Source organism: Squalius cephalus (genome assembly GCF_949319135.1).
Source record: "Squalius cephalus genome assembly, chromosome: 12".
NCBI classification, from domain to species: domain Eukaryota; kingdom Metazoa; phylum Chordata; class Actinopteri; order Cypriniformes; family Leuciscidae; genus Squalius; species Squalius cephalus.
In genome coordinates this window covers 22051419-22067619 of record NC_137133.1, presented here as the reverse complement: position 1 = coordinate 22067619, position 16201 = coordinate 22051419, and the positions used below count along the sequence as shown (strand labels likewise).

Sequence of the window (16201 nt, the reverse complement as noted above, 5' to 3'; positions counted from 1 at the left end):
CTTTTGATACTTAAGTACTGTATATATCAGATACTTTAAGACTTTTACTTAAGTAATATTCTAAAAGGTAACTTTCACTTCTATCAAAGTCTTTTTCTAGTACGATACTTGTACTTTTACTCAAGTATTGCTTTTTAGTACTTTATACAACACTGCCATGTACCAATGTCCTGCAAATAAAAGATAAATCTGTGAGCCAACTAAAAGACACTCAAATCTGCACCGATACTTACCAGGCAATACAAACAGACAATCTCGGGGACACTATATCTTCATCAGGAGGGAGGATGATGAAAAGTTAGCACCTTCACAACAGGATGCACAATTTCTCACAATAATGCAGAACGAAATGTATGAGGATGAGACAAAACAGCTGGGTTGCACCCCTTCCCTTTGTTACACCCAGACAACGTCTACCAAATAACCGAGACCAGGCTTTAAAAAGACTCATCACACTAAAACAAAGTCTCGACAAAAAACCTGAGATGAGAGAGCACTTTGTACAGTTCATGCAAAAAGTCATAGACAACAAGCAAGCAGAAGTCGCACCCCCCTTACAGCTGAATGAAGAGTTTTGGTATCTCCCCATGTTTGGGGTGTACCACCCGCAGAAACCTAAGCAAATCTGTGTGGTTTTTGACTCAAGCGCCAAACATGAGGGCGTAGCACTCAACAACGTCCTTTTAAGCGGCTCAGATCTCAATAACGCTTTGCTAGGGGTTCTAATCAGATTCCGCAGAGAGCCCATCGCAATAACAGCAGATATGGAACAAATGTTCTACTGTTTCACAGTAAGGGAACACCATCGCAATTTACTGCGATTTATCTGGTTTAAAGACAATGACGTCACAAAAGAGATAATCGAGCACTGCATGAAAGTTCATGTTCAACTTATTACTCTAGCTAGAAACAAGTCCAAAGCTTCAGATCAAAACACTACAAATCCTAAAACTTAAGCTAAACTTAGTCATCTCAAGCATCCAACATTATGCATTCAAAGAGGACATTAACCCTCTGGGGACCAAAAACGCGCCCGCGCGTTTTGCTCGTTTTTTTTTTTTAGCAATGAAAATAAACACTAAATGCTCTGTTAATTTTGATCTTTCATTTTCGTGTAATACATCAATCGATCCTGTTCAGTGTCTATTTTTTTTCTGTATACTCACAATAAAAATAAAGTGTTTTGCTTTTTGACAAATAAAGAAAAATTAACATGATGCGATTTCTGCCTTCTCTCTGTCAGTAAACTCCCATTTGAAACGCGTTCGAAAATGATCTATAACTCCGCGAAAATTCAGTCAAACAGGCAAACAGACCCACGGGCATAAAGCTTGAGATCGCATCTTTTAAATGAAGTCATTTATATAAAAAACAAATATTCTCAGCTTCTGTAATCTGTATAAAAAGAGAGCGACTCCAGTCGACCTCATTACGAGATGATTCACAGTAATGTGACCACGCCCCGGAGAGCGCGTGCTATTCAAACGCAAATTCTGAGAACCATTTCAGAGCTGTGAAACGCCCACATCAGCTGTAAACAAAGCGCGTCGCGACTCCTCGCGAGTGAGACATTATAGCCTACCTTATGGAGAAACGATTCCTCAGAACAGTGCTGATGAGGAGCAATATCTCCTGAAATGAGGAGCAGATTCCGCTGAGGAGTGAGGTAGGCTGTTTTCTTTTCTCACGTGTGGAATAACGTTATGGAATAACGTTAGTGTAGGCCTATGTAAACCGCAAAAAGATGAATCCCATTTCTATAATATGACTCGCCTTTCTGTGAGATGAATGAAGGGGACATATTTGTAAAGACTGTTTAGCCTAAATATGAATCGCGCGTCTGTGTGTAAAATAATAAACTGCTTTGCTATAGCCTACTGAGATGAGTAAAAATCGACTGGAATATGTTGAAATAAAATGTATTTGTATAAGCAACGTATTAAACTGCAAATTAGCATTTATATGCCCTAATATTTCATAAAAACAACATTACAGTCAGGCGAAGTATGAAAGACAACATTTTGTTGACTAGACTAGGGTACAGTTTTTAGGCTACTGTAGAATATACCGCCACATCAAAAAAGCTTTTGTTTAGCGATTTCTGCTCATATCTAACGTTATATATATATAATATATATATATATATATACTATTTTTGTCAAAAATAAAGTCATAGACTAAGATGTTAGATGTTCCAATGTTGGCTATATTCAAACTAATGAATACATATGATAAAATGTAGGCCTATAATCTTTTTTTTTTTTTTTTTTTTACAAAGAAAGAGTACACTTGAAATATTGTTGAAATTGTAATTATTGTTGTAATTGTAACATTTTTAATAAAATAGCAAAACATATTTACAAGAGAGATGTAAGCGAAATCTTAAATGGTCAATATAAGTCTTCTTCTAAATACATCTTTTGTCCTTGCATTGTGGCTCAGTCAGTGTCACACCTGAATGAATGGGCATTAGGCAGAGTCATTATGCAGAGTGGGTGGGACAAACTACTCCTCCTCCACGCCCCCCTCGCATAATGGCTTTCCAAGCAAAACCTGTTTTACACCATTTAAATCAATGTATTTTTTTTTGTGAACGATAAAGCAAGACTATTTTCACATAATTTTGAAGCTAGAACTCAAAGGGACAACATCCATTAGTCAAAAGTCTTGTGGACACATATTTAATATGTGTTTTGTGGTCTTAATTCAGCAACTTTCATTTTTATTTTTTCCAATAACCACGCATAAACATTATTCTCTTAAAAATACAAACATCTACATACACGTTGCTCGCATATTATGGTAGCCCTGTTTGTGCTATATAGAGTGAATTTACACCTTAGCCATTAACATGTTTATAAATAACTGAAAAAACCACAAATGTCAAGGCATGTCAGAACATCTCAAGGGCCCCAAAAACACCTTGGTCCCCAGAGGGTTAAGAAACTGCATAAAGGGGAACGAATCCCAAAAACAAGCCCCTTGTGGACTCTAAACCCCTTCATAGACTCAGATGGACTGTTAAGGGTGGGGGGTCGGACGTCTCTAGCTGACCTTCCGTATGACCAAAAGCACCCTCTGATACTCCCTAAAAAACATCATGTGTCAACTCTGCTTGTGAGACATTACCACCAAGGCGTCGCTCACCAAGGCCGTCACCTCACTGAGGGAGCGCTGCGATCTGATGGTGTTTGGATAATTGGAGGCAGGAAACTAGTCTCGAGTGTAATTTATCAGTGTGTCACTTGTTGTAGGCTTAGAGGAAAACATGTTGAACAAAAAATGGCCAACCTCCCAGAAGATCGACTCACCATGGAGCCCCCATTCACTAGGATTGGCATAGATGTTTTGGGGCCCTGGAGTGTAGTCACTCGCAAGACTAGGGGTGGGGCCGCGGAAAGCAAACGCTGGGCAGTTTTATTTACAGTAGTTGCTTAGGGACTCGTGCAGTTCACATATAAGTAATTGAATCTATGTCCACCTCATGCTTTGTTAATGCGCTGAGAAGGTTTTTCGCAGTTAGAGGCCCTTCCAAAGTTCTCAGATCAGACCGTGGCACCAACTTTATTGGAGCCTGTAAGGAGCTAAAAATCAGTACAGATCACCCTGAGATTCAAGACTGCTCCCGCTCCTGAAGGGACCTTTGACATAAAAGACATGTAATCTAAATGCCCCCGAGCGTGCCCTCGCCTCTCTGAACTTTCACACCACCGCCTCTATGGAGGTGCCAAAAAGTTCATATGGAGAGACCGGGGCATCGAGGAGAAAGCCCTTCTCTTTCTCTCCGATGTCCGCCAGGTTTACCAACAGGTGCCTCTCCGTTGCCACCATTGCCACCATAGATCTATGGCGTGCTTGGTGGTGTGGAGAGCCACATCTGTGGTGCGGCGGAGCTCGGATACCACATTAGGGGAAAGACCCTGGTGTGCAGTAAAGCACCAGCCTGACCTGCTGCCGCGTATACCCTGCCATTCAAGCGTGAGGTGTTCTCCAGAGGCTTGGTAGGTAGGGCCGGAACTTTCAAGGTCGATGCTCGCCCACCCGTGAGATAGTTTGTGAACGTCTCGTCGATTAGGGGCATCACCACGTATCCATGTGAACGAATACCCATGACATTTGCATAATTCGCATGCCTATGTCGGTGGATGCGGGCAGAATATGGTTTCTTCCATGCCCTCACGATCTCAGTATGGAGATCGGGAAGGAATGGAAGGCACACGGAGGGTTAAGCTGGAGGGTTATGGCTGGATAAAAAACGCTCGTCTAACAGTCTGGTTGCGAGCGGTCTGTTCCCTAGTGCACTCCCAAGACAGCTGAAGCCTGCCTGAAGCGTGCTCCATAACCCCCAACAGCTCTTCATACGCAGGGCAGGAAGGTCGCGAGGGCTCAGATGACTCGTCTTCTTCACCCTTGACTAGAGGGCTGCATTGGGATTGAGTCCCGCCGTGTCCCGCGGGACCCAACGCAAATCTCGCGGGAGCGGGCGGTTTGAACTTTGTTGCGGGCGGGAATGGGCGGCTAAAAAAAACACTGCGGGATCGGGAGGTAGCCTAGCTACATGATGGAGAAGTCAATAATGGCACTTTTCCACTACACAGTACCAGCTCGCCTCGGCTCGGATCGACTCGACTCGCCTCGCCTTTGTTTGGTTTTCCACTGTGTAAAAGTTGTAACTGTATCTGCTTCCAGGTACTTTTTTTTCGTACCACCTCCGGCGAGGTTCTAGCTGAGGCAATACTAAAATGTGACGTCAAAACACGGCAGACTGCTGATCAGAGAGAATCATCACTATTCACTGCGTCATCATTGCACGTGCCAGACGGAGTATCCTGAATAAAAACAGCAAAAACAAAAACAAAACCATCCAAAAACAGCATACACTCGATTTCCTCCATTGTCCTGTGTGTATGTGTCCAGAATACATGCCGGCCAGGGAAACGAAACAAACAACCCCATGAATCTCTTCAATAATAGCAATACAAATACATGTTTTTTCCTGCGGGACGGGAGAAGACACAAAATCAATGCATCTCTATTATTGTGCAGGAATAAATTCTCAAGAGTTTTGCGGGTGCGGGCGGGAGTGGACATACATATTGCGGGAGCGGGCGGGAGTGTAACACATACGTTGCGGGAGCGGGCGGTAATGGTCAGAAATTCGGTGGGCGCGGGCGGGAGCGGGATGAAGAAAACAGTCTTGCGCAGGGCTCTACCCTTGACCACCATCCCCTGCTCTTCCTGGCATGGTGCCAGTAGAGCACTGTCGGCTGAGCCAGAGGAGGAGGTGCGTGAGAGATTCACTCCTCTCTCAAAGTCTTCTGCCAGGTCCATCTGTGACCCCCAGGACCTAGATCTTCTCTCCGCCTCGGCGTGAGAGGGATCCGAGCCACTGGGCACAGATGCTTGTCCCTCTTCCCTCGAGAAGAAGGACAAATGAGAGAGGAGCGTCCTTAAAGGGAAACGCCCACAGTGCACGCAAACAGCTCCCTCAAGAATTGAGTGAACGTGCTCTTCGCCCAGACAATAAACGCACAGATCATGTGTGTCTCCGGGTGTCAGAAAATTCGGACACGGGTCAGCACGGGTCTCCTTGAAACGTTTCTCAGACATTCTTTTACCTGATCGACAGATCACTTCAAACACAAACAGTCCCTGAAGATGAAAAGAGGGATGACATGTTCTCAAAGTTTAGCAGAAATCATTAAGAAAATTTGAATGTGTGTGAAAACAGGTGAAATGTGTTTTGGTAACACTTTATTTTGACGGTGACATGCAGTTGCAAAGTCTAAAGTGAACCATCGAAATAAGTTTTGAGCAATGTGTCTTTGTTTTGAGAACTGAATGAATGGTTTGGGAAATTGCATAAACTGAATCAGTTATAGTGAGTAAGCAATCGAGAATTTTTTTAAATACATATTGATATATAACTATATAGTGGAGTCTTGTCAATAAGTCACACATGCACTGATAGCTCTGAAATAAACTAACCCTTAGGTTTTGTTCAGCAAATACGTTGCTATGGCTGGCTACTTTTATACCCTGAAAGTTACCTCCGTTTTTGGAACCCGAAAGCCAAGGTTATTTGCTTACTTACCCTTAAACACCTGATATGTCACATAACCTGCAGGTCATGAGATGCACCTCTGAGCTATTTTAAGGGAACTGGTGGATCACTGATTGATCTAATATGCATTAGTGAAATTCAAGATTCATAGAAATGTAGAAAATATGTTTGATAAATTATGATAAACTATTTCAAGCATTTTGCATTTAATGAGTTGCAATGAACTAGCCTAATGCCTAGATGTTTTGAGGGGTAAGACTATTCAACAGAGAACCAGAATAACATATTTTGATCAACATGACATAAGCAACTGATTATGTAGGTAACAGCAGACAAGTGTACATAATCGTTGCATGAATGTAGAAAAGCACTTGCAATTTGTTCAAAAGAATGAGAAATTGCTTTTCTGATGTTCAAAAGAGACTAGATGATGTGGAGGTTAAACAAATAGTTTTGAGAATGTCAATTGTGATCTGAGAAATGTACCAAAGCACCAAAGTACCAAAGAAAATGTACCAAAACTGAGAAAAGCTGCAACTGGTTGATCATTGGTTGATATAATGCTTTACTCCTTTATTATAGTGAAATTCAAGATTCACTTGCACAATTAATCAATTCTGGACACGTTTATACATTTAAAAAATCTAATAGAAATATATAGAAAATATGCTTTGGCAGAATATTTCAACAATTTTGCATTTAACGACTTATGCGATGAACTAATGGCTAGATGTTTTGAGGGGGTAAGACAGAGAACAACAGAGAAACAGTATAATTTGATCAACACAGCATAAGCAAATTGATAATGTAGGAACCAACAGACGGTTGTACATAATCAAATGCATGAATGTCCATGAGCATTGTCAATTTGTAAAAAAAAAAAAATAAATAAAAAAAGGACATTGTTTTTATGATGTGGAATGGAATGGAATGGAATATACTTTATTGTCCCTAGTTAAATTGGACTCGATTCTCTATGTTTCTACATCACCTGTTACAACCTAATATTGTACACAAATACAATATATTCAAAGTACTTTACATAAATTACACACATCACATTACATTCACATACATTAACATTCACCACACACATGGGTAACTGCTACAATATATAAAAGGATAGGAGTTATTAGTAGTCCTTATTTACAGGTTATTTTATTTTATTTTATTGAAGTAGCATAGTGCGTCATGGCGTAGCGTAAATTTCAGCAGTACGTTGCATTACTCGCATAAGTTGCGCTTTAGACTTAAGTCGAATCTTTATGTTCATTTGGCCAGAAGCTAGTTATTTTACTTTATAAAGTTTTAAATAGTGATCGACCGATATATCGGCCGGCCGATATATTGGGCCGATATTTACGTTTTTTACGTGTATCGGCATCGGCCGATACGCGGCTGCTGCGTTCGCTGATAGTTTTTTCCCGCCATCATTTCCAGACAGGCGTTCACAGGCAGCTCTGTGTTGCTGGAGACGCTGCACTGCCCCTCCCCCACTAAGTTAACAGAGTGCTGGAATCTGCTCTTCAAGACAACGATAAGTTTTAAACTTCCAAAGCATCTTTTAACTGTTTGACTTAGCTGAAATATTGCCATACACTTTGAAAGTGGAAACACGTAGCTCTATATGTACTAGCAACTATAGAGCTGGTAAGTCCCGCCCATCCGTAAAACCCCAAGTGGACCTCTAGGTTGAAAAATCGTCAATGCAAGTGAATGGGAGAAAATAATTATTTTCTGATCCCGTTTGAATTGTGCCATGAATGTGAACATATGTTGTATGTGAATTTTTTATATAATGTTTCATGTTACGAGTTTGACAGTATATTGTATGATTCTTTGGCTAGCAGTTGTGGAAAAGACATAACGAGAAAGACTACATGTCGCCTATGTGACGTCACCCCATAACACATTTCCCTCCACTTGTCAAATCACGGTGCTAATGCTGCGATAATCTATGGAGACAGATCGAGATACCTGTGTGTTTTGTACCCAAATGTCACCATTCAAACCAAATGGGCTGTTCTTTCTTCAGATTCGCGTCGAAAGCAGCGAAGAGTTGTAGTCCACAAAGTGCTCTCACACAAAGTCTAACCGTATCAAACTTCTACCAGCTAAATTGTAGCATTCTTTACACGAAACATTATATTAAAAATTCACAGACAACATATGTCACATTCATGGCAAAATTCAAACGGGACCAGAAAATAATTATTTTCTCCCATTCACTTGCATTGACGATTTTTCAACCTAGAGGTCCAGTGGGGTTAGCGGAAGGGGCGGGACTTACCAGCTCTATAGCTAAGCAAGTTTGTGGGTCCAAATGGAAAACGCGAATGCCTCTATAAAGCTGCTTGCCATTGTATTTAGGGAGCTGCACAGAATCAACACCGGCCGCCACATATTGCGTTTTCTAAAGCGAATTTTTATCCCGCCAAAGCCTTATTTGATCGCTGAGTGATGTTGATGACTGAAAACTGTGCTTGTGACAGGTCGCATGTTGCTGAAAGAACGAGCAGAGAGAGAGAGAGAGAGCACGCCCCTCCTCTGGCCGCGCGCGCACACACTCTCACCGTCTTAAAACTGTCTTGCTCTCCCTCCCTTTAATTTTAAATTAAAATCAATTGAGAATTGACATGATGGTAAAAGGTCGGAAGAGCGAAGTTTCATGTGGAGGATTGGGAAAATTACCGCTGGGTGTGATTTGTGCTAAAAAAAACGTTTCCTTATCTTCTCTGAAAAGCGTTCCGCACATTCAGATGACACAAACCACACTTTCAATAAACCCAAAAACCTATCCAGTGATGAAATGTTTTCTGTGTTGACACAAATCTTGTGCGATGTCTTAAACTGCCAGGATAATCACACAAACACGTAGCCTACACGTCCACTAATGAAACCTCTGATTCACGCACTAATGACTCATTTGAACCGATTCTATTTAATGTATGGCAATACATTATAACAACTGATCTATCCAACACTTAACTCACCAGACGTCTGGATCGGTGTATAACAAATCAGTAACACTTTATAATAAAGGTCAGTTTATTAAACTCTAGTTAACTTTATTAGTTAACATTAACTATTAATAAACTGCACTTCTACAGCATTTGTTAATCTTTGATAATGTTAATTTAACCATTTATAGTAGCCTTATTGAAATCAAAAGTTGTATTTGTTAACATTAGTTAGCCTAATGCACTGTGAATAACATGAACAAATGAACAGCTGAATGAACAGCTGTATTTTTATTAACTAAGATTAACAAAGATTAATAAATAATACAGTAACAAATGTACCTTTTGATTTCAATGTTTCAATGTTGTTGTTACACAGGCGCCGCCATGTTGGATTTAGGGCTGGGCGATATATCGCATGACATTGTTAGGCGCATCTCGTCAGTAAAGCCGGTTCCTTGATTAGTAGTAAATCGCCATCACCTGCTTTCAGATGGAGCGGCATTTACAACGCAGAGCCGTAGTTAACTGACAAGCTGAGCCATATCGCATTAATTATCGCGGACGTATCGCCTGCAATAATTAGGCTAATGCGATATGGCTCAGCTTGTCAGTTAACACAACACTCTGTGTTGTAAATGCCGCTCCATCTGAAAGCAGGTGATGGCGATTTACTACTAATCAAGGAACCGGCTTTACTGACGAGATGCGCCTAACAATGTCATGCGATATATCGCCCAGCCCTAGTTTTATTTCTGTGCCCCTGAGAGTACGGTCCCACATATGGGATTTAGAGTGTTCAGTGACGACATAACTGCCAGATTCAAACTGTGCTTTCGCGCGTTGGTTGGCGCTGAGCCAGAGACGGACGTGCTCAGCGCTGTCATATATCACAAATATGCAGTGTTTTCAAGTGTTTATTTTAGGTTTCAGGCATTTAAATACACATAGCACTAGTAAAACAATACATTTGGAGTTTGTAAAATACACACTGATGTCTGTGGAAGCAGCGATAACAATCTATTCAAATATAATTTGCCGACGTGTGTTATTCATATCAGACAAACATAGTGGAAGTAACTGTAAAGTTTACTCTATTCTTCTCACAGTTCACCAGCCACTTTCTTGCATGTATTTCGGGAGAAACTGATGACTCACAGGATTCTCTGAACTGCGGCACAAAGAAACATTGTGGCGCCCATTTCACGTTATAGATCAAGATCAAGATTATTTATGAAGGTTTTTAAATGACCAAACACACTCACGTACACATTTTTGAGAATCGGAATATCAGGTAGTTGATGACATGGTAAGCAAGTTTGTGAATATTTTGAATAAAAAAGGGAAAAGGAAATAAAAGCGATACATCTGTCAGTGTTATTGTGGCTGCGGTGTGTCACGTGACAAATATGACGCGTCGCCATGGAAACATTAAGGGGGAACGTTCTAAAATAACAGTCTCCTTGAAAAAACTCACTATGGGGAGTCAGTTAAAATATTAAAATTAAGCGTGAAAGGGTTAATATATGCATAATAAATGACGCTGGCTTATCTTTTTTACTAAGCAAGTTATCAGTGTGTATTGTTCAATGATGGTATAAAGTTAAGCCCGCTTAACAATTTCACATGCCCCCTCAGTCATTTCATCCTGCAGCCGGGCCTGTATGAAACCCATCCTACTCGCGCAATCAATACATCATACAAATTTCAACCCATTTGTGAGCTCAACCTGGCAACCTACAACCCAGTTGTGCCGTCGATATCTGCGCAGGTAGTAGACGCGGGAAGTTGAATAAGTGTTACCTACTGGTAGAAATGGGAAAAGACTAAATAAATATAGTAAATATTTAACGCAATTAACACAGCATCCGTTTTTTTTTCTGTCATCCTTTGGCTGCATGGCGTTACATGATTATATGATGCGCTTTTATTCTTGCTAATGCTTTTAAACCATTCAAGCCATATCTTAGGCTACTTATTTTATGAAACTTTAAAAGCGGAAAGCGCATCACTCACTCCTGAGAATACATTTGACATCGCAGCCTGACCTTGACGGAAATAAATATCCTACGCCAAAAGTAGGCTACCAGAGAAAAGGTCTCAGCTGTGCTCAGATTTGTAAACCGTAGAGTTGCTTTGGTTTTTCAATTCGTACCCGTTTTGCCCCGTGGCTCAAAAGGGACACAACAAAAATACCCACACAGCAAAGGAGTCCATGGCAGACCCGCCCTCAAGCCGCCAGATCCGCCTGACTGTCATATTCGTTTTCGCTGCGCTAACAGGATCAGCCCCGCCTCCAGGATCGGCCCCGCCTGCGCTTTTAATCGGCGGACCCAGAACGGATCACATACGGATCCGCACTTCGGACGCGCCACCATGCGCACGTAATATGCCCCGCCTCCTGATGCAGCTGTCACCTCGCGGACTCGCTACAGACGCTGGGCGGACCCGCTGACCAAACGCGCCTAATTTCAACTGTCGCCATCGTCACAGAATCATTCTCCGCACTGTGGAAAAGCTAACCGGCAGGTTGACAAGCACGGAGCACGGTAAGAATGGTTAAAATATGCTTTATTTGTACAGTTACTTAGCCTGTAACATTACCGTTCAACATACCGATGATTTTATTTCTGAAATGATTGTGGCAAACCAAGTTAGCAAATTGTCATTAGCGTAGATTTGAGTAAAATGTATTTGATAATTAATAACTTTCTGAGTAAAAAGCTATTTGGATGGTATATTCTTTCTCTCTGGGAGGTTAGGTGATTTAATTAACGTTAGCTGTCCGGATTTTTATCAAACCCTGAGCGCGTATTTTCTCCCCTCCAGTAAAATGTCAGGCGAGATATTATCATGTTAGGCCTAACGTTACCTAACTTACCATTTTCACTGAATTTCTGGTATAACATGTCCATTTTGTTTACATTTTGACAGTTCTTCCACCTCCCCATGTAATGTTGTTTCAAAAAAATAATTAGGCTAATATTATATGATCGTGTGTGTGTGTGTTCTGTTGTAGCTTACAGTTCGTTCAAGTGCCACCAGTCTTATTTTGGAGTTTCATCTTTTCCTGACATCAGAGTAAAGTAAGATTTAATACTGTTCCAACTTGATTTAGCCAGATATTTTGTCAAATAGGCCTACTGACACTGGTCCACACTACAGCATTTAACATTGTACTGGTTTGGTTAGTTTGAGTCCATTTTTGTTTACATCATGACAAATATATTCTCCACCACCTCCCCATGTAAAGTTGTTTCAGATAATTATTTCATATCATATTAAGATAATGTGTGTGTGCGTGTGTGTGCGTGTGTGTGCATGTGTGTGTGTGTGTTCTGTTGCAGCTTACAGTTCGTTCAAGTGCCACCAGTCTTATTTTGGAGTTTCATCTTTTCCTGACATCAGATTAAGTAAGATTTAAAACTGTTCCAACTTTATTTAGCCAGATATTTGTCAAATACTGACACTGGTCCACACTACAGCATTTAACACTGTACTGGTTTGGTTAGTTTGAGTCCATTTTTGTTTAAATCATGACAAATATATTCTCCACCACCTCCCCATGTAATGTTGTTTCAGATAATTATTTAATATCATATTAAGATACTGTGTGTGTGTGTGTGTGTGTGTGTGTGTGTGTGTGTGTGTGTGTGTGTGTGTGTTCTGTTGCAGCTTACAGTTCGTCCAAGTGCCACCAGTCTTATTTTGGAGTTTCATCTTTTCCTGACATCAAAGTAAAGTAAGATTTAATACTGTTCCAACTTGATTTGGCCAGATATTTTGTCAAATACTGACACTGGTCCACACTACAGCATTTAAATTGTCAAGGCTTAAAAATGAGCAAATTATCAACTTGAAGATGCAGCTCTGGCCCAATCGGGCAGGTGAAAGTTCCTGCAACTGGCCCAAGTGTCTTTCACGATTTTGTTCAGTCGATTCTTTCTTTTGGGAGAAAATAACTTTATTTATCATGCATTTACAACTTTTGTAGAACGTTTACATTTCACAACCAGCTATGTATTTTACACATTGCATGAAAGGGAATATTTAAAAGCCATAATAGGGGCACTTTAAAATGACCTTGGGATGTGAATGACCTTGGGATTTTGTTATAGTTAATTATTTTAAATGTTTTAAGCAAAATATCTTTATCAGCCATTTTATAAATGTTTTGAATGGTCTTCCAGCCAATCAGAAAGTCTTATTCTTATGCCTATAATAAATAACAGATTTTTATTACATTTTAGATTTCCTCCCTGGCAACTATTGGGGGCTTTGACACGAAACGTGTCACATGGAACATCCATGTGTCACATGGAACATCATGTTCCATGACGATGTTGGGAGGAGGATCAACTGGAAGGGCATGAATGGGAAAAAATCATTCAACCAGATGGAGTCAAAGAAGTTACTCCTGTGTGTCAGGCTTCTGGGTGGATGAAGTAGGAGACGAACACGAAGATGATGAATTCCAAGATTTTAATTCTAAATATAAACAAATACAAACAAAAAGGGAGCGTGCGCTCAGAACAAGGATAAACCTAACATTAAACAAACCTAACATAAACATTGACCGACAAGTGATGAGTGAACAGAAGGAACTTAAATACACAGACAGATGAACACAAGACAGGTGATGCAGATGATGATGATGACGAACAGGCGGGTAATGAAGGGAGTGAGTTCAGGTGTGGAAACAAGGAGGATTCTGGGAACTGTAGTGCAGACAGGACGATGACAGACGGTGAATGTGACATTACTCCCCCCTCCCGGTAGGCGCGTCCTCGCGCCGTAGAAAGACCAAAGGGGTGGGAGGGTGGGCGCCCTGGAGGCTGACGGGGAAGACAAGGCAAGGGAGACAAGGCAGGAAGCCTCCAGGGTGGAGCAGACTGTGGGTGTGGTCATGGTGGAGCAGGCTGTGGGCGTGGCCAGGACGGAGACGACCCCTCGGGCGGCCACGGCGGTGAGGACCCTTCGGGTGGCCATGGCGGTCCGGACCCTTCGGGTGGCCAAGGCGGTGCGGACCCTTCGGGTGGCCAAGGCAGTGCGGACCCTTCGGGTGGCCATGGCGGAGAAGACCCTTCAGGTGGCCATGGCGGAGAAGACCCTTCGGGTGGCCACGGCGGAGAGGACCCTTCGGGTGGCCATGGCGGAGAAGACCCTTCAGGTGGCCACGGCGGTGAAGACCCTTCAGGTGGCCATGGCGGAGAAGACCCTTCAGGTGGCCATGGCGGAGAAGACCCTTCAGGTGGCCACGGCGGTGAAGACCCTTCAGGTGGCCATGGTGGTGAAGACCCTTCAGGTGGCCATGGTGGTGAAGACCCTTCAGGTGGCCATGGTGGTGAAGACCCTTCAGGTGGCCATGGTGGTGAAGACCCTTCAGGTGGCCATGGCGGAGCCCTATGGCCCCCCAAAAAATACTTGGGAAAAGTCCCGGGTACCAGAGAGGGCTCGGTGCTGGGCAGCGATAAGGGCTCGGTGCTGGGCAGCGATGAGGGCTCGGTGCTGGGCAGATCCAGCGATGAGGGCTCTGTGCTGGGCAGATCCAGTGATGAGGACTTTGTGCTGGGCAGATCCAGCGGTGAGGGCTTTGTGCTGGGCAGATCCAACGATGAGGGCTTTGTGCTGGGCAGAGCCAGCGATGAGGGCTTTGTGCTGGGCAGATCCAGCGATGAGGGCTTTGTGCTGGGCAGATCCAGCGATGAGGGCTTTGTGCTGGGCAGATCCAGCGATGAGGGCTTTGTGCTGGGCAGATCCAGCGATGAGGGCTTTGTGCTGGGCAGATCCAGCGATGAGGGCTTTGTGCTGGGCAGATCCAGCGATGAGGGCTTTGTGCTGGGCAGATCCAACGACGAAGAGGGCTCTGAGCTGGACAGGACCAGCGGCGAAGAAGGCTCTGAGCTGGGCAGGACCAGCGGCGAAGAAGGCTCTGAGCTGGGCAGGACCAGCGGCGAAGAAGGCTCTGAGCTGGGCAGGACCAGCGGCGAAGAAGGCTCTGAGCTGGGCAGGACCAGCGGCGAAGAAGTCTCTGAGCTGGGCGGAACCAGCGGCGAAGAGGGCTCTGAGCTGGGCGGAACCAGAGGCGTAGAGGGCTCTGAGCTGGGCGGAACCAGCGGCGAAGAGGGCTCTGAGTTGGGCGGAACCAGCGGCGAAGAGGGCTCTGAGCTGGGCGGGACCAGCGGCGAAGAGGGCTTTGAGCTGGGCAGGACCAGCGGCGAAGAGGGCTTTGAGCTGGGCAGGACCAGCGGCGAAGAGGGCTTTGAGCTGGGCAGGACCAGCGGCGAAGGGAGCTTCAAGCTCGGCGGAATAAAAGAAAACAAAATCTCTGCGGGCATGACGCTGTCAGTCCTTAGCTCGGCGGGCATGACGCTCACTGTCTCAGGCGCGGCGGGCACGACGCATACTGCCTTGGTCTCGGCAGCTCTGACGTGAAGTGCGGGCTCGGCTGGACTGGCGTGAAGTGCAGGCTCGGCTGGACTGGCGTGAAGTGCAGGCTCGACTGGACCAGCGTGAAGTGCAGACTCGGCTGGACCGGCATGAAGTGCAGGCTCGACTGGACCGGCGTATTCAATGGCTTTTCTGACTGACATGAAGGCTGGGTCGAACATCTTCAAAGCCAGGTCTGCACTGTTCGACACCAGCTTACGAGCTCTGGGGATGAATAACCCCGCAATAAATCTCCCCATCTTCTTTCTTCTTTTTTGGTCGGTCAATCTGTCAGGCTTCTGGGTGGATGAAGTAGGAGACGAACACGAAGATGATGAATTCCAAGATTTTAATTCTAAATATAAACAAATACAAACAAAAAGGGAGCGTGCGCTCAGAACAAGGATAAACCTAACATTAAACAAACCTAACATAAACATTGACCGACAAGTGATGAGTGAACAGAAGGAACTTAAATACACAGACAGATGAACACAAGACAGGTGATGCAGATGATGATGATGACGAACAGGCGGGTAATGAAGGGAGTGAGTTCAGGTGTGGAAACAAGGAGGATTCTGGGAACTGTAGTGCAGACAGGACGATGACAGACGGTGAATGTGACACTGTGTAAGTAAATGTATAAAGTATTGTCTGGCAAAAAAAAAGTCAAACTTATCCCTTGAAGGTACACTGTCACTTTTTTGTTTAAAATTTAAAAAATTTATGTAAGGAGCAAGTACATCAT

The 16201-nt window shown here is 43.4% G+C and overlaps 1 long non-coding RNA gene across 1 annotated transcript; it reads left to right on the top strand.

The window, feature by feature from the left end:
* The first annotated feature begins 11342 nt into the window (after window positions 1–11342).
* On the top strand, window positions 11343–12428 carry LOC307168867. The gene is made up of 3 exons (XR_013823002.1): window positions 11343–11573; window positions 12044–12110; window positions 12372–12428. It is a non-coding gene; the product is annotated as an uncharacterized lncRNA (long non-coding RNA).
* The last annotated feature ends 3773 nt before the right edge of the window (window positions 12429–16201 follow it).